We start from the raw sequence: 27903 nt of genomic DNA, 5'->3' as shown, positions 1-27903 counted from the left end.
GAATCTTAATACAGCATAGTTTTCTCAGTGTACTTGAAATTTATGTGAGTACAGGAGATTATCTGGGATTCCCACCTACCAGTGAAGGAGACGTAAGAGACATGGTTTAGATGTCGGGGTTGGGAAGGTCCTCTGGAGGGAGCAACCCACTCCAGTATTCTTGCCTGGAGAATCCCATGCACAGAGGAGCCTGGGGGGCTACTGTCCAGAGAGCCAGACACGACTGAAGCGACTGAGCATGCACGCATACATGCACAAGAGATTCTCCAGGTCAACCATCTTGCATGGCAACTTAGCAATCCAGGTTTAGTCTTGGTCTCATGACTATCGCTGTTCAAGGCCTGGCCTCTTCTTCCATTGGTAAGGAGTGTGCTTTTGCCTGAACTGGTATGTGCCACTTCCACTCACAGACCACTGGCCAGAACTAGATAATGACTTACATAAAGCAAGAAGACAATGAAGTGTCTCTCTCCCCTTTGTCCAGGGAGGTCTTAGAGAAATACTATAAGTGTCTGATTATTTTTTTAAGAGTCACTGTTGAATGTGCTCAACCCAAGCAAGGAATTATCCAAGAAAAGGAAAAATATGAGATCCAGAAAATAAGGATTCCACATCATTAGGTCTGGGAAACAATCAGTCCAAATTAAAGCAGGAGAATTCAGGGCTCTGGGAAACAGGTCATGAAAGGAGGGGGAAAAATGGAATTGATGGACTATATTGCATGTGTGAGGATTTATAAAAAGTGATCATAGTCATCTATAATAGAATATATCAGAAAAGTTCTTAGAAAACAATAGAAATAAAAATGAGTTAATTAGGGAAAATGAAAATTGTATAAGAAATAAAATGTAATTATATTCATTACTTGGCTTAGCCATAACATAATTTAACAAAATAATGCAAACATTACTTTGAAACAATTATTATTATTATTTATTTATTTATTTTAATTGGAGGCTAATTACTTTACAATATTGTTGTGGTTTTTGCCATACATCGACATGAATCAGCCATGGGTACACATGTGTTCCCCATCCTGAACCCCCCTCCCACCTCCCTCCCCACCCCATCCCTCTGGGTGGTCCCAGAGCACCAGCTTTGAGTGCCCTGCTTCATGCATTGAACTTGCACAGCTCATCTATTTTACATATGGTAATATACACGATGGTGGTGGTTTAGTTGCTAAGTCATGTCCGACTCTTGTGACCCCGTGGACTGTAACCTGCCAGGCTCCTCTGTCCACGGGATTCTCTAGGCAAGAACACTGGAGTAGGTTGCCATTTCGCTTCTGCAGGGGATCTTCCTGACTCAGGAATCACACCTGGGTCTCCTGCATTCCAGGCAGATGATTTACCAACCGAGCTACAAGGGAAGCCCAGTAATATACGTTTCAGTGCTATTCTCTCAAATCATCCCATCCTCGCCTTCTCCCACAGAGTCCAACTGTCTGTTCTTTACATCTGTGTCTCTTTTGCTGCCTTGCATATAGGATCGTCATTACTGTCTTTCTAAATTCCATATATATGCATTAATGAAACAAAACTTGTTATATAACTATACTGGAGTGAGAAAGAAAAGAAAGAGGGTATAAGAGATAGGTAAATGCTCATCAGCCTGAATCAAGAAGTCAATACTTACTGTCTAAAATTGATATATCAAGAAATAAACACGGCATATGTATTGTACAACCACTCACATTGCCCCCACTGTCTCCTTTCTGAAGGTGCTGTCTATACCCTGGGCTGATCCACCACCCCACCTCCATCACTTTTGCCAAGGTCCCCAGCTGGCTGGAGGTAAGGTGAAGTCTAGCGCTTGGATAGCCTACACAAGCCCTCGTCCCATACTGAGCCTGTCCATGCAATGCGATACAACACCACCAGGCGTGGGATAAGCTTCGAGGAGGTCACCCCCAGATGGCATGGTTCTGAACTATGGCAGAGTTAGCTCCCCACAGAGTGAACTCAGATTAAAGAGAAAAAGTAGATCAGAGCAAAACAAGCAGAGGAACTTCTGTCCAAGAAGTATTTGAAGGCAGGGCTACTGATCACATTCCGTGGGGACAAAACCACATGCCGAGTTGACATGCTTGCTAGGTATCCATCATGTAATGTATTACGTGGCACTGCTTTGTAGCTTTCCTTGCTTCACTTTTTTCTTACCTTCATCTACTTGGGCTTATACCATCTGAATAAAGTATCAAAACATTAATCCCTGAGTTTAATCTGTTTTTAGAGAATCTAGGCCAAGATAGCACATTATTTTTAAATATAGAGGTGTACTGTTGCTGGGGAATATGATTATATGATTACAGTATTGCAAGAATGAGAAGAAAGATTATTAATTTCTTTTATATATTTTCTGATATTATTGACTTTAAAAACTATCTCCATATATTACTTTTATAAATAAAAATTAATTTAGGAAGAAAACGTGTGATGATTACCATTACATGCCTTTAGAATTGCTTGCAGAAGTTTATATTGCTTTTGTAAGTTTTCCCCATAGACCAAAGAAACAAGCTAACAATTATTTTAGTAGTAGTATAATAATGTTGTAACTTAAATCTCTGTAGTCATACACATATTATAGATTTTTCTAAAAATAAAAAACCCTTTTATGAAAAACGAAGGAAGATGTCACCTGAAGATCAATACTTTCTTGTATCCTGTTAAAGTGCTATATTCTTGAAATGACAGCAAGTGCTTTATGGCAGAGTAGCAATAAGTCAATCTATACTCATCTTAATGAATTATAGAGGAAAGAGAAGCAGCTAAAAAAAGAAACCATTTTATTTTTACATTGACTGTCTTTTGAAAAATGAAACTGAGGGTAGAATTAATGATTTAATTAAACCACTTAATGTTTTATTAAAGTCAATATGGCCTAGTGTTTCTGTGCAACCATCAGCTTATCAATAAAACCTCATATTTGTTTTTGCCAAAGAATTCATAATTTTTATTAGAGGTGCCTGTATTATAGAGCCTGTAACTGTTTGGGGGAAATTACATATACCTTTATCTTATAAAACCTTTCCATTAGGGGATCACAAAATTCTACTGAAAAAAAAAAATAGGTCAGATTCTGAAGGCATGATTTATTCAGCCTGGTTTACTACTTACCATGAGGAGCTTTATTTCGGCTCTATTCAGCAGAATATCAACAGCAAAGGAGGGACTCAAGGTCACCAGAGCAAAACCCACCTGAGGCTGATGTACTCAGCAAGAAGGACTGAAGCGCTGAGAATAGTTCTCTCACTAGAACCTGTTAGTCCTTCCCATCTCTTTGGAGTATGTCTTTATTCATCTCCAACTCCCCCATTTCTATATCCATCATAATTACTGACAGTAAATAGCCAGTTAAGGAAAGAGGAAAGTAGGTAAGAAGAGGCCTCCAGGATGATTTACAAATGCGAACCCATCTATTTCATCTGAAGCATTGAGATCAGGTGGGAACAATTCTAGCAGAGAGGAAGGAAGTGGAAATGCAAGGCCAAAGAATAAAATGTGACATACATTTATGCGTCCCCTGCCACCCCGTTATCTTATCTGACTTCCCTTACACGTCTTCACTTATAAGACCTAAGACGGTGTGAGACTATAGATCAGTGAGACAGAGGACACAGCCCCATGCTTACGCCATCCTATTGGTATTTTTTCTTTGGTCTGTGTACTGCTGGAGGGCAACTTTGCAGACAAAAAGCTGCCTTTTAACTAGGAGAGAGTATCTGTCCCTGAAATGCTGACTTCTATGTTCACAGATCAAAGTCTCTGTGGGTGGGTCATGTTCCCACCCTCTCTTCAGTTCAGTTCAGTTCAGTCGCTCAGTCGTGTCCGACTCTTTGCGACCCCATGAATCGCAGCACGCCAGGCCTCCCTGTCCATCACCATCTCCCGGAGTTCACCCAGACCCACATCCATCGAGTCAGTGATACCATCCAGCCATCTCATCCTGGGTCGTCCCCTTCTCCTCCTGCCCCGAATCGCTCCCAGCATCAGAGTCTTTTCCAATGAGTCAACTCTTCGCATGAGGTGGCCAAAGTACTGGACCTTCAGCTTTAGCATCATTCCTTCCAAAGAAATCCTAGGGTTGATCTCCTTCAGAATGGACTGGTTAGATCTCCTTGCAGTCCAAAGGACTCTCAAGAGTCTTCTCCAACACCACAGTTCAAAAGCATCAATTCTTCGGCACTCAGCCTTCTTCACAGTCCAACTCTCACATCCATACATGACCACAGGAAAAACCATAGCCTTGACTAGACGGACCTTTGTTGGCAAAGTAATGTCTCTGCTTTTGAATATACTATATAGGTTGGTCATACCTTTTCTTCCAAGGAGTAAGCGCCTTTTAATTTCATGGCTGCAGTCACCATCTGCAGTGATTTTGGAGCCCAAAAAAATAAAGTCTGACACTGTTTCTACTGTTTCCCCATCTATTTCCCAGGAAGTGATGGGACCAGATGCCATGATCTTCATCTTCTGAATGTTGAGCTTTAAGCCATCTTTTTCACTCTCCTCTTTCACTTTCATCAACAGGCTCTTTAGCTCCTCTTCACTTTCGACCATAAAGGTGGTGTCATCTGCATATCTGAGGTTATTGATATTTCCCCCGGCAATCTTGATTCCAGGTTGTGTTTCTTCCAGTCCAGCGTTTCTCATGATGTACTCTGCATAGCAGTTAAATAAGCAGGGTGACAATATACAGCCTTGATGTACTCCTTTTCCTATTTGGAACCAGTCTGTTGTTCCATGTCCAGTTCTAACTGTTGCTTCCTGACCTGCATACAGATTTCTCAAGAGGCAGGTTAGGTGGTCTGGTATGCCCATCTCTTGAAGAATTTTCCACAGTTTATTGTGATCCACATAGTCAAAGGCTTTGGCACAGTCAATAAAGCAGAAATAGATATTTTTCTGGAACTCTCTTGCTTTTTCCATGATCCAGCAGATGTTGGCAATTTGATCTCTGGTTCCTCTGCCTTTTCTAAAACCAGCTTGAACATCAGGGAGTTCACGGTTCACATATTGCTGAAGTCTGGCTTGGAGAATTTTGAGCATTACTTTACTAGCATGTGAAAAGAGTGCAATTGTGTGATAGTTTGAGCATTCTTTTGCATTGCCTTTCTTTGGAATTGGAATGAAAACTGACCTTTTCCAGTCCTGTGGCCACTGCTGAGTTTTCCAAATTTGGTGGCATATTGAGTGCAGCACTTTCACAGTGTCACCTTTCAGGATTTGAAATAGCTCAACTGGAATTCCATCACCTCCACTAGCTTTGTTCATAGTGATGCTTTCTAAGGCCCACTTGACTTCACATTCCAAGATGTCTGGCTCTAGATTAGTGATCACATCATCATGATTATCTGGGTCGTGAAGATCTTTTTTGTACAGTTCTTCCATGTATTCTTGCCACCTCTTCTGAATATCTTCTGTTTCTGTTAGGTCCAGACCATTTCTGTCCTTTATTGAGCCCATCTTTGCATGAAATGTTCCCTTGGTATCTCTAATTTTCCTGAAGAGATCTCTAGTCTTTCCCATTCTGTTGTTTTCCTCTATTTCTTTGCATTGATCGCTGAAGAAGGCTTTCTTATCTCTTCTTGCTATTCTTTGGAACTCTGCATTCAGATGCTTATATCTTTCCTTTTCTCCTTTGCTTTTCGCCTCTCTTCTTTTCACAGCTATTTGTAAGGCCTCCGCAGACAGCCATTTTGCTTTTTTGCATTTCTTTTCCATGGGGATGGTCTTGATCCTTGTCTCCTGTACAATGTCACGAACCTCATTCCATAGTTCATCAGGCACTCTATCTATCAGATCTAGACCCTTAAATCTATTTCTCACTTCCACTCTCTTAGGACAAGCATCTTCTCAGGCCCCTCATTCGTCATAAATGCTTCAGCCCCACCCAATGCCACAGACTCATGTTCTCCACACTTTAGTCTAATGGATCTTCATGACACAGCTCAAAATAGAAATTTGAAATTCACAAGTTTCACACTATTTGTTTCACAAGATATTGACCAACTGGAATGACTGACTCTAAAGTAATTGATTTGCTATGTAATATAATATATGTATGTAATATATATATAGGCCTTTACCACAATACTCTGTTTATTTTGTCTGCGTCATCTTTTCGTCCACTATTTGTCCCTTATGTGTTTCTACTCACCTTCGATCCTCTGCCTCGAGCGTTTCCACCTTCTTATTCTTGTTCTGATTGCTGCTTCTGCTGCTGCTATTTCGTCACTGAGTTGAGCCTGACTCTTTGTGACCCCCTGCCAGGCTTGTCCTCATTATGGAATATGAAGTAGGAGTTCTTTTTCTCGTTCTTTTCTTCTCCTGGTTGCTGCTAAGGAGTATGTGGTAGGAAAACAGAAGACTGGTGTTAATATCAGAATTTTAATATACTGAGCATGATATGGTGACCTTCAGTAAATCCTCTTTTTTCCCCCAAAACATACAAAAATTAACACATATATTCTTACTATCCATTTCCAAAATTATTAACTTTTATACTGAATTAATTGCTCTAATATTGCTTCATGTGGATAATTCAAAATAAAACTGCACAAGCTATTTATGCTTGCTTTCTTTAGGGAAGGAAGGGGTAAAGGGAAGACCAGAGGGGAAGGAGGAAATAAAGGGCTCTTTGACAACCAGCAAACTCCTTTCTCATTTCTCCTCCTTATTCTCTGCCCCACAGGGAACTCGCCCACACCAGGCAACCAGTAGCACCACATACATAGATTTTTTTTCATGCTTATATATGTATCTAGAAATAACACACTCTGCATATCTTCTGTCACTTGCTTTTTCACTCAGCATTAAGTTTTTGAGCTCCGTCCCTGATGATTTATATAGATCTAGGGCACTGTCATTTATAGCTTTGTCAAAAGTCCCCTCCCTACTTGCTAAGGAAGTAGTGTCATTTGCTAAGTATATAGGGATATGCTCAGCCTCTACCCACATCAAGCCCTCTCATAAGTATATTCACAATCACTGAAAAGTGGAGGCTACTTTGGCAAATTCATAGAAAGACAAATTTACAGTAAAGTCCAGATTTAAAACCAAAATGAAAACTTTCTGTTGGAAAGTTTAAATAATTTTATATTCAAAAAAAAAAAAAAGCATTTTTCCAGCTGGCTAAATTAAGGCACTACTAAAGTTCAAACCAAGAATATTCCTTGGCTTTGAATCTATTGCCTTTTCTTATGGCTGGAAATCAGATACTTTTTTTTTTTTTCCCTAAAAACTCTTGCCAATGTATACTTTCTCTCTAAAAGAGTTAAATAAATGTCAAAAGGCAAGCCAGCTCCCTTAATATTTCCTTTACTCAGATGATCTATTTTGGTTGAAGTTTTGCATATAGAGATACACTCGCTCTTCTTGACACATTTCCAGAAAACATGCAAATAAGGCTCATATTCTTCTAAAGTCTTTTGCTCCACTGATGTTCAATATGTAACATTCCTTCCCTTCACTGCCCTGAAGGATTAACTGTCTCTTTATTTTGATGCTCTCAGAGAAGAGAAGATGCTTTTGAGAAGTTCTTCCTTTTCATTCGTTGATCTTATCCTGCTGGTGATTGGTTAGGAACTGTTCTCGGGTAGTATATACCTGTTTTTTCATTCATTTCACTTCTTCAAACTCTCTTTCTGGACCCCACTGGTCCTTATCCTTTAGAATTGTGATAAAAGTGCCCAAGAAAGGCACACATGTGAACAGCGACTCCAACATTGTGCATATATGTAGCAGAAGGATGGGGGCTCTTTAGATACCCACCTAGACTCCAGTCTTGGCTAATCAACACTTGCCTATCTGCTGCTGTATCTGAGACCTCTTACCTGGCACAGGTAACACTGCCTCTTCTCTTTTAATTCCTACTTCCCCAAGCTCTTGTATTCTCAATCACACACACACACAAACTATTTCTGCTCATAAATGCATACAAGTTTGCTTGACAGTATCATTTTAGGAACCATAAAACCTGTCCTGTGTGCCCGAATGGAAATGAATGCTGCCTTTAGCCATCAGTAGGCTAAAAAGTGGCATTTGTTGACGAGGAACGGCAGCACAGTGAATGAAAACAGTAAATGCTCCAGATATTGAGAAGCATACCATCTCTGCAGACACTCTGCTGGACCCACTGCCCCCCAGATGGTCTCTGCCCTTCTGCTATTCACTCTCTACTCCAAAATATTTTTCCATTCCTTCCACAATATGAACTAGAATGACCTAAAGGTTAAGGTTTAGAGGTGTTAAAAGAGGAATTGCTGGTCACGTAAGCTGCCAAAAACCAGCTCACTCCAGCTGCTCTGGAGAATTCAATACTGAAAACGAAGAAACACGAGCTCTTGGTTCTGGGACATCACTTCTTCTGTGTATTTTTTCCAGTTTTACCAGGAGTTCATTGTGAAAGCTGGAGACAACCAAGGTAATACCCGGACAGATTTACCTTAAGCCCGTCAATGACTCAGCTTTGTTTCTACCATGTGTACAAGAGGAATACAAATACTGTGGTTTCTTAATTATCTCCATGTGTTATTATTCAGGCTTCCCTGGTGGCTCACGCAGTAAAGTGTCTGCCTGCAATGTGGGAGACCCAGGTTCAATCCCTAGGTAGGGAAGATCCTGGAGGAGGAAATGGCAACCCACTCCAGTACTCTTGCCTGGAAAATTCCATGGACAGAGGAGCCTGGTAGGCTACAGTCCACTGGATCACAAAGAGTTGGACATGACTGAGCGACTTCACTTTCACTTTCTTTTGCTATTCTTCTGTAAAATTCATATTTAATCTGATTTCCTTGCAACATGCTTCCAAAGGAAATACCCCAGCCACCAATTGACTCATACTGAGAGAACCTATTTCGATATCAGCCTAAGTAAAACACTGTAGAAGATGTGTATTTCGCCTAGAATTCTAAATGCATTCTGTCATCTGCTGCTAAGTCACTTCAGTCGTGTCTGACTGTGTGACCCCATAGACGGCCCACCAGGCTCCCCCGTCCCTGGGATTCTCCAGGCAAGAACACTGGAGTGGGTTGCCATTTCCTTCTCCAGTGCATGAAAGTGAAGTTGCTCAGTCATGTCTGACTCTTCGCGACCCCATGAACTGCAGCCTATGAGGCTCCTCCGTCCATGGGATTTTCCAGGCAAGAATAGTAGAGTGGGGTGCCATTGCCTTCTCTGATTCTGTCATCAAAGGCATGTAATTTAGACCTTAAAATTTTATTTTGGATGATTTGCACTTATCATCCATCCTATCTGGGTAGGTAATTGCCCTATTTTATTGCTTGTCACAGAGAGTTTCTAGAATGAGTGTTTTTAGGATCAAAAATGAAAACACATGTCTGATATAGAGTGCTGCTCCATGTAATCCTGCCTCTGTGTCAGAGAGTAAGTTGTGATAAGTCTCAGATGGTCCCAATTATGCAGCTTCACACTAGGGTGAGAACACTGAACCCAATCTGCTCATCACCTTTCAAACACAGTGTCTCATGTAACCCACTACCCTGTCCTGCACCCCATAAGTCTGCCATCAGATCTGATCGGATATTCCTAAACTCTTTAACTGAAGTTCACATCTTTCTTGTTCTCATTATCATTGCCCTCATCTCCATCACTATGATTTTATTTTCTGTTAGATTTAGCCTCTTCCTTCACTGTCTCCTTGGCCCTATCCACACTCTACCTGACTGCTGAGATAGAAAGCAAAAGTTGCTCAGTTGTGTCCAATTCTTTGTGACCCCATGGACTATAGCCCGCCAGGCTCCTCTACCCATGGGGTTTTTCAGGCAAGAATAACTGGAGTGGTTTGCCATTTCCTCCTCCAGGGGATCTTCTCAACTCAGGAATCAAACTCATGTTTCTTGTATCTCCTGCCTTGGCAGGCGGACTTTTTACCATCTGACTGAGAGATCTTCCTAAAATGCCAGTTTTATCATGCCAAGACCCATTCCTGAAACCTCTGCTCCCCAGAAGTGTAGTCAATACAATGTCCCCCAAGGCTGTTGCATGTCAGATGTCCTTGACATGTCATGTTATATGACAAAAGATACTTTGTACACATAATTAAGGCTACTAGTCTTAAAAATAAGGAGTCAACCATGGTTCAGTTCAGTTCAGTCACTCAGTCGTGTCCAACTCTTTGCGACACCATGAATCACAGTGCGCCAAGCCTCCCTGTCCATCACCAACTCCCAGAGTTTACCCAAACTCATGTCCATCAAGTCAGTTATGCCATCCAGCCATCTCATCCTCTGTCGTCCCCTTCTCCTCCTGCCCTCAATCCCTCCCAGCATCAGGGTCTTTTCAAATGAGTCAACTCTTCGCATGAGGTGGCCAAAGTATTGGAGTTTCAGCTTCAGCATCAGTCCTTCCAATGAATATTCAAGATTTATTTCCTTTAGGTTGGACTGGTTGGATCTCCTTGCAGTCCAAGGGACTCTCAAGAGTCTTCTCCAACACCGCACTTCAAAAGCATCAATTCTTTGGTGCTCAACTTTCTTCACAGTCCAACTCTCACATGCATACATGACCACAGGAAAAACCACAGCCTTGACTAGATGGACCTTTGTTGGCAAAGTAATGTCTCTGCTTTTTAATATGCTCTCTAGGTTGGCCATAACTTTCCTTCCAAGGAGTAAGCATCTTTTAATTTCATGGCAGGCCCGATTTAATCATGTGAGCTCTTGAAAACAGAACATTCTTAGGCTGGAAGCTGAAGAAATGCAACAGAAAGGAAAGTCAGAGAGATTCAAAACATGAAGACTCAACTCATCATTGCTGGTTCGAAGCTGAAAGGAAAGATGAGAAGGAGTGTAAGCAGCCTGAAGGAGCTAAGAGAGGAGTCCAGCTGGCAGCCAGCAAGGATGCACACTCAGCACCATGACCCCGAGGAACTGAATTCTGCCAACAATCTGAATTATCTGGGGGACAGATTCTGCCCCAAGGTGTCTGACTAATAGCCCAGCACGTCCAACGTCTTGACTTCAGCTCTAGGAGATCCAGAGGAACCAGATTTCTGATCCACAGAACCATGAGCTAGTACATGTGTACTGTTTTAAGCCACTCAGTATAGGATCGTTCATTATGACAGCAAGAGAAAAATACTGCACCCGATGATCAATCCAAACTGTTCCACTCCAAGAGCCATCAAGTCTAGGCCTCCTTGAATAAGCCCAGCTGATTGCCTTCTGCTCACAAACACTTGTTTTGATTTCCCCTAGGTCAGGTTAAGCTTTGTACACAGAGCTTTTATTTTTTGGAGTAGGAGAGAAAAAAAAAAAAAAACTAAAACAGTACAGAAATATCTGAATATTATGAATTCAGAGAGTGCATGGTAGATGCAGAACCATGCTATCGCAACCTCCCTCAAGGGAGCACTTTCTGCCCAGCTGCAGCATGCGGTCAGCAGCAGCCCTGGCCGCCACCCCTCTGAGGATCCGCTTGAGCTGCAGGCAGTCATCTGCCTCAAGGCCACACTCTTCCCAAGGAAGTCTGTATCTGTGACTAAGTGGAGAAGTGGGGATAGGGGAGAGTGAAAGCCACTCAGTCGTGTCCGACTCTTTGCCACCCCATGGACTATACAGTTCATGGAATTCACTGGAGTGGGTAGCCTTTCCCTTCTCCAGGGGATCTTCCCAACCCAGGGATTGAACCCAGGTCGCCCACATTGCAGGCGGATTCTTTGCCAGCTGAGCCACCAGGGGAGCCTGGGAATGGAGAGGCTCAGACATCTGGGCTCACAGGGGCCACTCTAAGACGCTCTTCACGAGGCCGGCTGAGGCTCTTTCTGGCCCACATAGCAGTTTGACTTCTTCCTGTGCCCAAACCTGCGCCCCACTTTCTTCACAGATTCATTCCTAAGAAACGATTCAAACTCCACCCTCCATCTCAGCATCTTCTTCTGTGACAGAATGATGAGTACTAGTAAGAAAATAAGGTTGCAGGTTAAAGAAAGAAATAAGAATGCAGGTTAAAAAGACAGTATCTGGGATAACAACCCAGAGGAAGAAGGTAGCATAAAATAATCATGCTACAAAGACTCAGAAAAGTGATATCAAAAAAGAGCTTTTACAAATTAGGTCTAAGCATATGTGAAAGTAAGAGATACCCCAGATTGTAAGAAATAAAAGCTAAACTGAAAATCAAAATAACAAAAGTATAAGCTGATATGGATGGGATATGGGAAATAATTGTACCTGGAAATAGGACCTGATGGCCAGAAGCTATTTTTAAATATAAACATAGCTGATTTACAATATTGTGTTAGCTCCAGCTGTACCGAATAGTGATTTTTTTCTCAATTATATTCCATTATAGGTTATTACAAGATATTGGGTATATAATTACCATTGCTATACAGTAAATCCATGGAATATAAAAAAATAATGCAGATGAATCTATGTACAAAACAGGAACAGACATACAGACCTAGAAAACAAACTTCTGGTTACCAAAGGAAAGGGGTGGGGGTGGGGGGACAAATTAGGAGCATGTGATTAACAGAGCAAACCACTCTACAGAAGCTTTGGTTGCAATTAACACAGGGGGAGGAAAATAGAGTTCAGGTCCACATGAAACAGAAATTGGAGCTGAGATTCTGCATAAACATAGGACATTGAAAGAGCTGCATCCTCAGTAGAAGAAAGACTGAAAACACAACCTATCTGCCAGTGAAAACTGGCTCTGCCTTGAGTAGGAAAAAGAAACATCCCCTGTATGAGTGACAGGCAGACAGAATAGATTATAAGTATAAACAAAAGAATGCAAGGGATAAAAAGGTATAGAAATGACAGGAAAAGAGTAAGACACTAAAAATAAAAAAACAAAACTAGATAAATTGAGGAAAAAATAGAACCCCTAATAGTGAAAAGTTTTATAAGTTGAAAGTAAAAATTCAGTGATTAGATTAAGCAGAAGATCAAATAGAACTGAAGAGAGAATTAGCAAAGTGGAAAATGGATCTGGGAACATTTGTCCAAGGCTGTGGAGGCCATGGAGGAGTGCCACTTAGATTTCCCTCTAAGATATTCTGTTGAAGAGAGCATAGTTGACCAATAGCCTACTTAAACCTTTGGATTCACCAGTCTGTTCACTTTGAGACCTAGTCTCAGGGGTCCTAGAGCCAAGCCTTCCTACTCAGGATGAAGTGGGCATCTTTTTTTTAATGTCTTTTTTTTTTCTTTCTTTTTTTTCAGAAACTTTCCATTATCCTGACCTAAACCTTTCTAAAACTACACTCCAGTCTAAGGTTCTCCCTACTAACTCCTCCTTTCAATCTCTCTTTCCACAGCTGTCAGCCATGCAGCACATTCTGTAGAGTCTCCTTGTCAATCCCTGCTCTTTCTCTATCTTTAATGTCTTCCAGAAAAAATCTCTTGCATATATATTTCTGTCTTGGCTTCTCTTTCTTAGAGAATCCAAACTGACACAAAAAAAGAACCAGCAACATTAGCATTGAGTATAGGAGGACATGATCAACATTAGGACACTAAGCAGTCTTTTTATTGTATGAAGGCAAAGAGTTTCCCAAAGCATTTGATTAGATTTGTATATTTTAAGAATAAATGTTTACAATGTGAAGACAAACATTTTTTCTTTTTTTATCGAAGGAAGATTGCTTTACAATGTTGTGTTGGTTTGTGCCACACAACAATGAGAATCAGCCATAATTATACATATGATTCTCCCTCTTGAGCCTCCCTCCCCTCACCCCATTAAAACTTTAACAACTGCAAATAGAGTGCATTATTGCAAATGCAGACGAGTTAAGAAAACTTTATCAATCTAATAAAAGAAGAAAAAGCAAAGCAAGACAAAAGTAAGATAACTAAAAGGTACAATTTATGATAATCAAAAGGTACTATTACTGCACAATTGAACTCATATCACATGCCAGCAAAGTAATGCTCAAAATTGTCCAAGCCAAGTTTCAACAGTATGTGAACTGTGAACTTCCAGATGTACAAGCTGGATTTAGAAAAGGCAGAGGAATCAGAGATCAAATTGCCAACATCTGCTGGATCATCAAAAAAGCAAGAGAGTTCCAGAAAAACATCTGCTTCTGCTTTATTGTATGCAGGTCAGGAAGCAACAGTTATAAATGGACATGGGAAAAAAAATTTTAATTAAAAAAAGAAAAGAAATGGACATGGAACAACAGATGGGTTCCAAATTGGGAAAGGAGTACATCAAGGTTGTATGTTGTCACTCTGCTTATTCAATTTATATGCAGAGTACATCATGAGAAATGCTGGACTACATGAAGCACAAATTGGAATCAAGATTGCCAGGAGATATATCAACAAGCTCAGATACACAGATGACACCACCCTTACGTCAGAAAGTGAAGAACTAAAGTGCCTCTTGATAAAAGTAAAAGAGGAGAGTGAAAAAGTTGGCTTAAAGCTCAACATTCAGAAAACTAAGATCATGGCATCCAGTCTCATCACTTCATGAGAAATAGATGGGGAAACAGTGGAAACAGTGTCAGACATTTGGCGGGGGGGGGGGCTCCAAAACCACTGCAGATGATAACTGCAGCCATGAAATTAAAAGACGCTTACTCCTTGGAAGGAAAGTTATGACCAACCTAGACAGCATATTAAAAAGCAGAGACATTACTTTGTCAACAGAGGTCCACCTGGTCAAGGCTATGGTTTTTCCAGTAGTCATGTATGGATGTGAGAGTTGGACTATAAAGAAAGCTGAGCGCTGAAGAATTGATGCTTTTGAGCTGTGGTGTGGAGAAGACTCTTGAGAGTCCCTTGGACTGCAAGGAAATCCAACCAGTCCATCCTAAAGGAGATCAGTCCTGAATATTCATTGGAAGGACTGATGCTAAAGCTGAAACTCCAATACTTTGGCCACCTGCTGCAAAGAACTGACTCATTTGAAAAGATCCTGATGCTGGGAAAGATTGAGGACAGGAGGAGAAGGGGACAACAGAGGATGAGCTGGTTGGAAGGCATCACTGACTCAATGGACATGAGTTTGAGTGAACCCTGGGAGTTGATGATGGGCAGGGAGGCCTGGTGTGCTGCAGTCCATGGGGTCACAAAGAGTCGGATATGACAGAGCAGCTGAACTAAAGTGAACAATTTTCAACGGCAGAAAATTCAAATTCATTTAAATTGAAACTATTATATGAGCTTATTTTAAAAATCAAGCTGCATATGGTAATAAGAGAAACACCTAACTACAATGTCCCCTCAAGATAGAAACTAAAATTATGAAGATAGATGTTAAGAATTTTAAAAAGTGGGATAGCATTTTAAATATCAGATAAAAAGGTGATTTTAAGATGTTTTTTTAAACATTATAGAGAAAACAAGGAACATTTCATAATGATAACTAAATTTACTGGAAATATAATAATCTTAAAACTGTAAGCACTAAGTAACATAGCTTGAAAATATCTAGGTGTGAGGGCAAGATCTCAAGAGATATAAAAGAATACACAATCATAATGAGAGTATTTGATACATCTCTCTCAGGCACTTGAGAATCAAGTGAATAAAAATTATTAAGGACACAGAAGACTTGAATATCTCAATTAACAAGAACAACCTAAAAAAAAAAAATATATATATATATATATATATATATCCACTGTTATTTGAGAACATACATTCTTTTTAATGTTTTCCTGGTGGCTCAGCTGGTAAAGAGCCTGCATGCCAATGCAGGAAATCCAAGAGATCCGGGTTCCATCCCCAGGTCAAGAAGATCTCCCAGAGAAGGAAATGCAACCCACTCCAGTATTCTTGACTGGAAAATTCCATGGACAGATGCGCTTCATGGGTCTGTATAGTCAAAGCTATGGTTTTTCCAATAGCCACATACAGATGTGAGAGTTGGACCATAAAGAAGGCTGAGCACCAAAGAACTGATGCTTTCAAACTGTGGTGTTGGATAAGACTCTTGAGAGTCCCTTGGACTGCAAGAAGATCAAATCAGATAATCCTAAAGGAAATCAACCCTGAATATTCATGGGAAGGACTGGTGCTGAAGCTGAAGCTCTAATACTTTGGCCACCTGATGCAAAGACCCAACTCATTGGAAAAGATCTTGGTGTTTGGAAAGATTGAGGGCAGGAGGAGAAGGGGACGACAGAGGATGAGATGGTTGGATGGCCTCACTGACTCAATGGACATGAGTTTGGGCAAGCTCCGGGAGATGGTGAAGGACAGGGAAGCCTGGCGTGCTGCAGTCCATTCTCCTTAACTGTACAATAATGCAATAAAACTAGAAATCAGCAACAAAATAAATCCCAAATTCCATACACTTGAAAATCCTTTTAAAAACTATTATGCAAACAATGTGACCAAAAAGGGCTTAATATCCAAAATACACAAATAGCTCATAAGACTCAATAATGAAAATAAAACATACAACCCAGTTTTTAAAAACGGGCAGAAGACCTACATAGGATTTCCTCAAAGACATCCAGATGGCCAACAGACATGTGAAAGGATGCTCAACATTGCTCGTTATTATTGGAGAAATGTAAGTTAAAACTATAATGAGGTATCATCTCACAGTGGTCAGAATGGCCATCATCAAAAAGTCTACAAATAATAAATGTTGGCAAAAGTATGGAGAAAAGAGAACTCTTCTAAACTGTTGGTGGGAATGTAAGTTTGTGCAGCCACTATGGAGAACAGTATAGAGGTTCCGTATATAACTAAACAAAGAGCTACCACATGATCCAGCAATCCCACTTCTGGGCATATATCTGGAGAAAACTCTAATTTGAAAAGATACATATACCCCAATGCTGCTAGCAGCACTGTTCACAATAGCCAAGTCATGGAAGCAACCGAAATGTTCATTAACAGATGAATGGATATATACATAATAGACTATTGTGCTCAGTTGCTTAGTCATGTCTGACCCTTTGAGACCCTGTGGACTATAGTCCACCAGGTTCCTCTGTCCACGGACCTTTCCAGGTAAGAATACTGGAGGGGTTGCCATTTCCAACTCCAGGGGATCTTCCCAACCCAAGAATTGAACCCATATCTCCTGCATTAACAGGCAGATTCTTTACCACTGAGCCACCTGGAAAGCCCACAATGGAATATGACTCAGCCATGAAAAAGAATGAAATCATGTCATCTGCAGCAACATGGGTGGACCTAGAGATTATCATACTAAGTGAAGTAAGTCAAAGAAAGACAAGGGTATGCTATGGCTTATATGTGGAATCTGAAATATAATCCCAATGAATTTATTTACAAAACAGAGACTCATAGACATAGAAAACAAACTTATGGTTACCAAAGGGAAAAGGGGATAGGAGGGATAAATTAGGAGTTTGAGATTAGCAGATATAAACTACTAGTATAAATAGATACAAGTTCCTACTATATAGCACAGGGAACTATATTCAATATGTTGTAATAAACTATAATGGAAAAGAATTTTTAAAACTTGTTAAATAATTTGTTGTCCAAAAATTGAATCATCATGAAAATTTGAAAAAAAATATTAGAATTGAACAGCAATTCAAAAAAGGTAAAAACTATGTATCAGAACTAGTGGGATATAGCTGCTATCATACCTGAGAGTGATTAACATAACCCACCTTAAATTCATGGGTTAAAATAATGAGTTCAGCATCCAACTTAAAAAGTCAGTGTAAAATATAAAAAGTAATCCTGAATAAACCAAAAGTAAATAATTGAGAAAAGGTAATAAATGAGTACAAGGGGTGTTGGTATTTATTTTAGACAAGATGGGAAGAAACGGTCCCTCTAAAAAGAGGAATTTGAACAGAAATATGCAAAGTGAAGATTTAAAATACCAATAACGTACTTTTTAAACATAACAATATGCACATTTTGCTTTCTCATCTGCCACGAATAAAGACAGAAAATTGGCTTCCCGATCTGCAGTTCACAGCAGGTGTATATATAGAGTGGAAACAATCATGCGTCTCTTGGCTCACGAATCATCCCTCAGGGATACAGCATAGGTGCAGCCAGTGCTGTGAGGCTGGATCCTTGGGGAGAGGCTGATGACAGAATATATGAGGGAAAATGTACCCACCTGAAAGGTGGGTAGGCTCCCAGCACTGTCATCCAGCTGCCTCAGCGGAAGTCAGCACTTTCACTTTGCAGCCAGCCGCCCAACCCTGCACCTCGCGTGACCTGGCCTCGTGCCAGCGATTGAGACTCCTTTGTAACACCACGGCCCAGCAGTGCCCCTGGGGGCTTGTGCTCCCAATCTTAAAGTTCCTTTTACTTATCCTCATTTCCCTTGTACTCTGCTGATCACCTCATCCAGATTACGTTGATTACTGATGTTCTCACAGCAGAGGACTCCCTCATCACAGTCACATCACTGCCACCAACGAGGGTCATCCATCATCATGAGACCCTCTCACTTCCCACTATTCTGTAACTCCACTAGTTGGATCCAACTTTCCATACCCACCAGCCTTCTGAAAATCCATCAAGGGACTCCCTGTCAAATCATTCTACTCCTCTAGAGAGTACTTGAAAGTGAAAGTGAAGTCGCTCAGTCGTGTCCGGCTCTTTGCGATCCCATGGACTACAGTCTACCAGGCTTCTCTGTTGATGGGATTTTCCAGGTAAGAGTACTGGAGTGGGTTGCCATTTCCTTCTCCAGGGGATCTTCCTGACCCAGGGATAGAACCTGGGTCTCCCGCATTGCAGGCAGACACTTTAACCTCTGAGCCACCAGGGAAGCCCAGTACTTAGCATCTGATCGTTTCCTTGTTTCTTTATCTGGTTGCTTCTTTCACGTCTCCCCACCATCACAACCACCACCACCATCAGAATGTTATCTGCATGAAACAAGAATCTTCGTCTTGTTCACTACCACATACTAGTTGCCAGCACATTGTGGGAACTTAATAAATACTTTAAAAGATGAATCGAGTAATGAGTGAATTTTTCCACATATATCCAGGGACTCTTCTCTCTGTGTAAAGGCAAGAGGGAGGAACATTAGCACCAACATCCATTCTTTAGCATGATGCTGTCATTTCAGAGTTTGTAAGCAACTCCAGAGATAACGTTGTCCAGCCCCCTCATGTCCATCTTTGCCTCATGAGAATTATGCTCCTGCTATGCTGGCCCCACTCCCAGATTCAAAGGACTGTACTACATTGATTTTAGCTGGGGCAAGATGCCAGCCAAGGACCATTTGGGAAGAATTTCCCACAGTAGGCAGAAAATGACACCACAGTTGCAAGCTTAAATGCCTCTCAGCAGCAAGTGATGCTAAACAGGCCCCATTTGAGGCTGCACTGTGGGAGAGCACACCTGGGCATTCTGGAACATGATATCAGCAGCCAAATATACATCTTGTTTAAACCCCAACCCAGGCAAACCTAGGAAATCCACTCGCACAGCAAGAACCTATTGAACCTTGTTAATCGTGAACATAATTAATCCCTGCCTCCTGGAAAGTTTTTCTCTTTGGCATTTGCTTGCTTCAAAGTTGTCTAAAAGTTCAACAACTGGGAACGCTCAGGTCATAGTCACTTTTTTTTTTTTTTTTTTGGCAAAGTTGTGTGTAGAGCCAAAAAATAAAATGTCAGCTGGGGAAAAAATGGCCGTAGAATGGAAAAACATGTTTCTTAGTCAACCAACGATTTCCCTGCCAAATTTCACACCATGGCAGAGAACCAATTCTAACAGTTAATAAGTAAATTTGATAGAAATTGCTAAAAACTAAATTTTAACAGATAAAACTGTCAGAATTGCAACCAGTTCAGCTAATTTCTATTGAGTATCATAACACCAATCCTAGTAAGGTCTAACTGGCTACACCCAAGCTGTCCAAACCACCTTAAATTTTGCTTCTTCCATGAAAAAGAATCTTCTCTGATTCTTTCAGGACTAAGTGTCAGTGCTGTTTGTTATGGAATCTTTTATTGACTCCTGCTAATTTTTATGAACTCTTGTTTCTTCAATAAAATGTAAGCTCTTTAAAGATGAGGATCAGGATTGTGTCTTTAGGGCTTAGCACATGACCTGGGATAGACGGGTGACAGTTAAGTGCATTTGGTTAAATAGAGGGATGAACACGTGGTGGACAAATGGACTGATGAGGGAACCAGAATGCGCATTCTAGAAGACTTTTTAAGTACCCTGTGTCACAGTCCCCTCTGATTCTAGGACAGCTGCAGTGGACGGTATGTGGAAGCTCAGACTAAACCATCTCACTGCATTCCACTTCAATCTGCACGTCTTTCTGCTCTGCCCAGGGTCTAACACGGCAGGTACCTCCCTCTTCAGCCTACACACAGGCAGTCTGGTCCACAAGGACAGTGGAATGAACATTCTTAGGGAAATCCTCACCTGCAGGGTGCAAGAGTCAGTGGATGGATGTCCCAGCGTCCAGCCCTGCAGGCAGACGAGCCTCAGCTGTACAGATCTCATCAAGTCTCAGCAGAATCAAGCCTCTGCTGCCTACAGCAGCGTCCTCGATATTACATCTTGATGCTGGCTTTCTCTCTGCTCAGTCCTTCCCGTAAGCTTCCTAGGATCACCTCGCAAATAAAACGTCTTCACCCAAACCTCTGTCTCAAGCTTTACTTTCTTGGAAACCCAAAGAACTCGTGTCATGATGAATCTAATGTGAGATGCTCAACCTAGGAAAAACGTCCAAGGACCTGAGTGATCCAAGACGGGATAGCCTCAGAAAACGTCCGTGAGACAGTACACCACATGTGGCCCACCAGTAACAACGGATGAAAGGAGAGACAGCGAGCACAGTCCCTAGAAAAGGCAGACGCGTCTCGATCCCTCCTTCCTGTTTCCTGGCTGCTTCCGCACCCGCGTGCGCCGCGTCTTCTGCAGGCTCGGGACAGAGCACAGACGTCAGCCTCGAAGGCGCTCCCACCACCACCGGTCAGACAGGAGGCTCTGTCTGCCTGGCTTTCCACCGCCCTCTTCAGCTTCCTGCTACTAATAAGCCTAAACGGGGTTATACCCATTGCCACTCAAAAACAAGAGAGTGTTTCTTTAAATTATTAGCAGCTTCACTTCAGAGTGTCTCTGTGGAGTAATAATTAAACCCCAGGCTCTAAGCCTTTGAGAGGGTTGATATAAAAAGGCTAGATAGACCATCTTCACAAAAAATATAATGAACCTAACTAGGCCACTGACATGGGCTTTGCCGGTGACTCAGTGGTAAAGAATCCAAATGCCAGTGCAGAAGATGCAGGGCTAATCTCCGGGTGAGAAAGATCCCCTGCAGAAGCAAACGGCAACCCGCTCCAGTCTTCTTGCCTAGGAAATCCCATGGACAGAAGAGCCTGGCGGGCTACAGTTCATGGGGTTACAAAGGAGATAGACACAACTCAGAGACTAAACAATAACAACCCTAAAGCCACAGAGGCTCAAAACCCCTCAAGAATTTGAATTTTGTACAGAAATGCGCGGAGGTAGAGGAAGTCCTAGCCGAATCATTTGGATGGCCCTGCCGGAGTTCAAGAGGCTGCCCATGTCCTCCCGCCAGCATCCTCTGAGCTGCCCTGGTTTCTGCACGTCTCAGCGCCTGAGTGCTCATCCTCTTAATAACATGAGCCATCTCTCCAGAATTCATCTCTTTAATTTCTCTCTTTTATTGGCTTAAGCTACCGAGGCAGTTTTCACTGTCTTACAAATAAAAAATGCTAAATGATAAAATTTTATTACTGTAAATCATGTCCTCATTCCAATAAAAGTGCCGGGAATTCCCTAAAGCAGCCACCCTGGTCACTCTCTACCTCCTGCTGGATCGTCCTCCTGGAATAACTCACCTGATTGGTGACTCTTTAAGAAGGAAATAAGCATGCCCAGCTCAGACCTTCTTTGCCCCTCTTTCCCTCAGCCAGATGATCGATAGGAAACCCTATTTAAAGGGAAATGGGTTTGCCCCTTTGCACCACTGACTGTTTTGCAATCTCACTAATTCAGCATCAGCCAAGCACATGTGGCTGCTGTCTCCCCGGCATCTGCAGACAAACCTGATTCTTCGATATCCATCTCTCTGTCTCTCTATCTGTCTGACTTCTGTCTCTCTGTCTCTATCTGTCTCTCTTTTGGTTCTGACTCAGATGGTAAGGAGCAGCACTGTTTACTAGGCCTCATCAAACCCAGACAGAAAGCTAACATCTAAAATGGTTTTGGGAATGAGTGGAAAGCTTCCGAAATTAATAGTGATGGACTGAAAAGTAGATTTAATATGTTCACATACTGACCCTAAATTCAATGGTTAGGGATCTGGGCAAGAAAAGTACACGTGAAGGATAATCTCCAACTGTAAGTTAATACACTTGTTTTGTGACTGTTAGCATGTTATGGTCATAATATTTCATTTCTTCCTCTGTTCTTTGCTTACCACAAGGAAAAACAGGTATAAGAAAACAGAAGTCTTGATACAGTGTGTTCTTAGAAGCATGATAGCTCCTTCAGCTAAAAGGGCCAATGAGTTATTAAGTTGCTTTTGAGATCTGCTACCAGATTTTAATGAATTCTAAACTGTGACATCTTTCTGTATAAATGTCTCAGGAGGCTTCTTATTCTAAAATGTGAGGCTAATGGTGAATAACTATCTTAGCTTATAAATCAAAAAGAAGTATTGACCAATAAAAGTTATAAAAGTTGATGTTTAGTGTAAAAGGTACAAATTATACTCTAGGGTTGGTATTTAGATCTTCCACTTTTACAGAAAGTATTCATTCATTAATTAATATTATCAGTTGACTAAATGAGCAAAATCAATAACAATATTACAAGTACTGGAGTATAGCCTCTGCATTCAGTCATCCTTGCCTATACAAAGCTTCATTGCTTATTCCATAAAATTAAACATGGATGTAGCTCCTAGGAGGGTCACATATAGACAAGCAGCATAAATCTGGATTTGCAAAATGAGTGTAGACATCACAACTTCTCCAAGATTACATTTTCATTTTAGTGATTTTTACCCAAAGATGTCAGATATCTTGGAGTTTCCGTCACTGAGGTTAACCAGACGAAGAAGTTTGGGAGACAAAGTGACCTTAAGACAAATATTGCTAGCATCCCACCTAACTGCAAAATCTAACCTTATTCTTTGACCCTTTGAAATGCCGAAAGTACATTTCATAAAAAAAGAGACTATAGTATTCCTGTCTCTTTACTACCCTTGGATTACTGAGGCATCCAAACACAAAGTGAGCAACATCACAGTTCCTGTAAACACACTGTATCTTAGGAAAGAAATCACAGCGCGCGCATAACTCTGATCCCACATTTGCAACTCTCAACCGCTTTTTCAAGCACCTTGTTTCTGCAAAGAGAAAAATCTTTCCAAGTCTAGGAATTAGTGGCGAGTGAAGTTGGCAACACTTGAATTCTTCACATGTCTAATCTTCACACTATATTTTAAACAAATTCAACTTAAAACAGAAATGCTAAATATATCGTGGACAGAATTTATCTAAGTGGTGGCTAAAATGAATTGCAGTCCCACCTCTGTCTCTACCAATACACTGAAACTGTTTATCCCAATAAACACACTGGTTAAGCAATAAAATTGAGTTTGCAGCTTTAGGAGTGGCCCTAAATCTTCATGAGCTTCGGAGTTATCCCCAATAAGTATGCAATCTGGATAAAAACAGTGGGCGTGCTATGCAAACATAACATCAAAAGGAACTCTAGTTTTTCCTTCCAATCTGATTGTTGTCCTAAGCCTACTTATATAGATACTCTGGGCCCATGATTTATCACTTAATTTTCTAAATTTAACAAGTAAGCTGAGAAGTATAATAACAATACTTAGCCAGTGATAGGCTTGATGATACTATTCTTGGTACTTTGTTTTTTATTATTATTATATGAAAGTCTCCAAAAAGATCTTTGACCCTTCATAGAACATTTGTTTTAATTAAAATATGGGAGGATTTCTATTGTCAAAATTAATAATTTAACACCATGAAATTTGATGAGAGATTCAAAGCGATTTTGTCAAATGGATTTTCCAGCCAGGTAAATATATGCTCTGATCAATTTCAGGACACTTTTTTTCTTTTTTCACATGTTCAGTGTTGGTCTTCCTACTCAATGAAGGGAATAAAAGAGAAAGTAAATTGAAGGTTTTCATCTGTGTTGGGTTCTGTGCTAACCCAAGGCCCAGTGAGGACTGAACTTTGCTTCTGTCATCCTATTTAAGGAGCCTCAGGGTCAGAGTTGTTTAATAGCTTGCTCAGTATCACAGTGACAAAGACGGAACACAGACAAGAGAGGTTGAACATTCCCGGCTAATACTTGCGGCTGATGTTACAGAAGACAGTTACTGCGGATCAAACGATATATCCCTGTCTCTCTCTTTCTCATCTCATTGGAATTTTAGGAATAAGATGCTACGACGCTGTGTCTAGTATATACTATATCATGTTTGAAAAAATGCTCTGGGGCTTCAATAGAAAACTTCTTTTAAACCAGGAGTGAGAAATTATTAAATTTTGCCCAAACAAGGGATAACAAGATCCAGGAGCCAAAACAGGCGTGCAGGATTTGTGTCACTATTACCTTGGGCAGAAAATGGTAGAGCATCCAGCTAAAAGCAGGAACAGAGGGTCCGTGTGTGGGCAACACTGAAGTGGGAATTCAGAACCAGATGATGGTTCAGCTCACACCCGTCAGTGAGTTTCAAACAATCAACTAGGAAAGAAGAGAAGTAAAAACTGTCTTCTCTCTGAATTCTTCAGTAATGCACATTGAGCACAAATTGAATGCAGAGGCTAACATAAGTCTGGGTTTAAAAAGCAGAAGTAAGCTTAGCCACCCTGAGAGTTGTTTCAAAAAAACAGCTGCTCCCAGAATCAAACTTTCATTAACCATCAAGGGCAACAACTACAACCAGTGGTCACCTCGCTTCAAGGTCCAGAGAACAGTGGAAGGCGCTATGAGCTGTATTCACGAGTGAGAACTGGCAGTCTCCTCAGGTGACACGCCTGCAGAGACTCATGGCAAGGTCAGGGTCAAGAGCACGCCAAGGAATGGCACCAGGAAAGGGGTGAGTGTGTCCTATCTCTGTTTGCTTGTGAGTTTCGTCACTTGAGAAAAATTATCTGGAAAAACCAAAGTACTTCCGGGGCCTGAGGACAAGGTTAAATGAAACAGAATTTCTTCCTGGGGTTGGAAGGAATGGGAAGAGGATAACTGTGGAATCCTTATTCCTCAAGGCCGCAATATTAGCAAAGAGCAAGCCAAAACACAGGCACACGCCCACTGAAATGAGGAGCAATCCAACCCTACATTTGGCATACACAAGCTGTATCTTAGAGGTTGACATTCCTCAGCCTCCTCGGCCTGCCCATCTCTTTCACCCAGGAGTTTAATTTTAGCTCTGTATTAATTATACATTACAATTACACATAGACTTGGGCACGCGCACACACTGTAATGATCCTGCCGATATCACGGACTCTCTCCGGAGCTCATTCGGGTCACCTCCGTCCCTGTGGGATATGATGTTGTTTACTGCCTACTGCCTCACACTCATTTTCCCTGGAGATGGTTGCCCGGAAATAAGCTTCCTCCAAAATGAAAGCTCTCTGCCAAGGCTTTTCAGGGGGAAGAGATAAGCTCTCTGCATCACAGGCCATGCAAAGACAGCAAGTGTACACAGCCACAAAACCAAAATTCTCCAACCAAATGTCTTCAGCAAGAGTGGCTTCATGTGCCTGGAGGTCCACACAGGTGGCCACGCCTCACCCGGCTGATCCAGTTCAGAAATGCGGCTCTCGTGTGGCAAGGGAAGTGGGCGCTGAAGGCTTTTCCTGTCGTTGCGGCAGTGCTGGTGATTGCCAGAAGGGCTGGGAAACAAAGGCTCAGCAGAATTATCTCTGCACTTCCCCCAAGCCCAGCTGCTTGCCCTTGACATCTTGAAAGGAGCACTTCAATGAGCTCTTAGCCTCTGAGAGTGATGCCTGAAATGTAAGACCAGAAGCATCTATTTATTAAGCTCGGTCACTAAATGAATCTTGCCCCATGGCCAGCTACGCAGTGGAGTTAATGAGGATGGAGCAGACGCTGAGCTAGGACATATTTAGCCAGGAGCTGCACCCCGAGGCCTGCCTCCCTGCAAAAGAATGAGGACAGCTCTCTCCTGACATCAAAAGGGCTTGAAGGGGACGTGCAGGCAGAGAATTCAGGCAACTTTGACTCCTCACACCCTCCCTTTCTCTATTACTGGATGCCTGGCTGTGTGGTTCCTCCAACACCATGCTGGCCTGACAGGACTGCAGGCTTTTCTCAAGAGTCAGGGCTCTTCACTTGCAAAAGGGTCGCATATCTACTGTGAACCTCCCACGTCTGAGCACTAGGCCGTGTGCTGCAGATACAGCTTGAACAAAGCCAAAGTCTCTGTCATGGACTCCTCTCCACCAGTGGGAGTAGCCGGCAAGGACTCAAACAAATACACCTGTGATTTTCCGATTCTGATACTGCCTTGGAGGCGGCTGTGGTGTGGAAGAATAACAATCTCAGAGAGTGTGTCAGGGGAAGCGTCTCTCAGGAGGCATCACATCCCCTGAGCCCTGCCAAGCCCTGGGTTGGAGGCCCGAGCACATCCTCCAAAGAACATGGAGGAGGTGAGGTGTCCAGGGGGTTAAACACATCTCTGCTTTGATAAATGCGCCTGCATTTTATCCCCCCAATCACCTAGGGGGAAGGGTTTACTACTGGGGACATGGCTGTGTAATGAATTCAGTTATTTGGGCACTGAAGCTTTGAGGAGGCCACAATACTGAGAGAGAGATATGGGTCCAAATTCCCAGCACTCCGATGACTGTGCAATGTGAAGCATGTTCTTTAACTTCTATGAGCCTTGGTTTTCTCATTGGGAAGAACAGGCTGACATAGGGATTAAATTACAGAGCATGCCATAGTTCTGTGGCATGGTTCTTGGCACATAGTAGGTGTTCCAGGAGCGCTCATTAGAGTCAACAATTGTGCCTGCTCCAGACATGAATAAGGTAAGCCCTTTGCCGACTTTTAAAAATGTAATTCTCCCAATGAAACAGCTGCTATCGTTATCACCATCTTAAACAGGAAGAAACCAGAGTCTAGAGGACCTAAGAATAAACTGCTCCATTCGTAAAGCTGGTCAGCAGGAAAAGTGGTACTCAACCCTGGATCTGCTCCCAGGCCAAACATTTAACTCACTTCCCTAGAACATCATAGGCATTTGGGGAATTTTAACTGTAAGCCGAGTTGCACTTCTTTGGGTGGAATCAGAAATCACACACTGCTCTCTCATCTTCCTTTGAGGAGGTCACAAAGGAAAGGGAGTTCCATTCAATCCTGACCTTCTCTTTCTAGTTTCTTCTCAGCTGAAATGGCGCAAGGCTGGAAGCTCTTTGGCTTACTTCTGTTTATTAAGGAAATAGGCTGGAGTGGGCGTAGCTGGGGTGAGATTCCTATTGCTCTGTGCAGGGAGAGGTTTATCACACAAACACACCATGACAGATGAGGTCTGGGGATAGAAATGGCCCTTGAGCAGCCTACTGCTTCGCCACTATCGCCAAAGAAAAGCTGTTTCTGTAAGGATGATAAAAACTTGGTCTGAAAAATCAACAAAGTAAAAAATAGCTCAAGTTCAACGAGACTGTCCATGAAAAACATCCTACCATCACTCTATACTCTATTGAGAATTTACAAGGACTTAGGCAGTCAACTGCATACAAACAAAGGGGGTAAGAAACCAAGAATTAGCTATTTAAATAATAATAATGACTATGTTATGTATATTCTAGGAAAGTAGTAAGAATATAAAAGGAAAGCCATGTGGAAATGTAAGGTTTTCCATTCATTTGGTGCACAAAATTTATTAAGAGCATATTATTAAATATGAGATGGTTGGATGGCATCACTGACTCAATGGACATGAGTTT

At 41.7% G+C, this 27903-nt stretch overlaps 1 long non-coding RNA gene across 1 annotated transcript in view; it reads right to left on the bottom strand.

Moving 5' to 3' along the window:
• Positions 1-1070: 1070 nt before the first annotated feature.
• Positions 1071-27903, bottom strand: part of LOC138440546 (uncharacterized) — a 47285-nt gene continuing 20452 nt past the window's right edge. Inside the window, exons 3-4 of the long non-coding RNA XR_011257074.2 lie at positions 6166-6345; positions 1071-1362 (exon numbers count right to left, since the gene is read on the bottom strand). This is a non-coding gene — a long non-coding RNA (uncharacterized lncRNA). The remainder of the gene's footprint in view (positions 1363-6165; positions 6346-27903) is intronic.

The sequence above is a fragment of the Ovis canadensis genome, chromosome 5 (assembly GCF_042477335.2).
Source record: "Ovis canadensis isolate MfBH-ARS-UI-01 breed Bighorn chromosome 5, ARS-UI_OviCan_v2, whole genome shotgun sequence".
NCBI lineage: Eukaryota > Metazoa > Chordata > Mammalia > Artiodactyla > Bovidae > Ovis > Ovis canadensis.
Note: the sequence above shows the minus strand (reverse complement) of the source record. Positions and strands in the feature narration are given on the sequence as shown.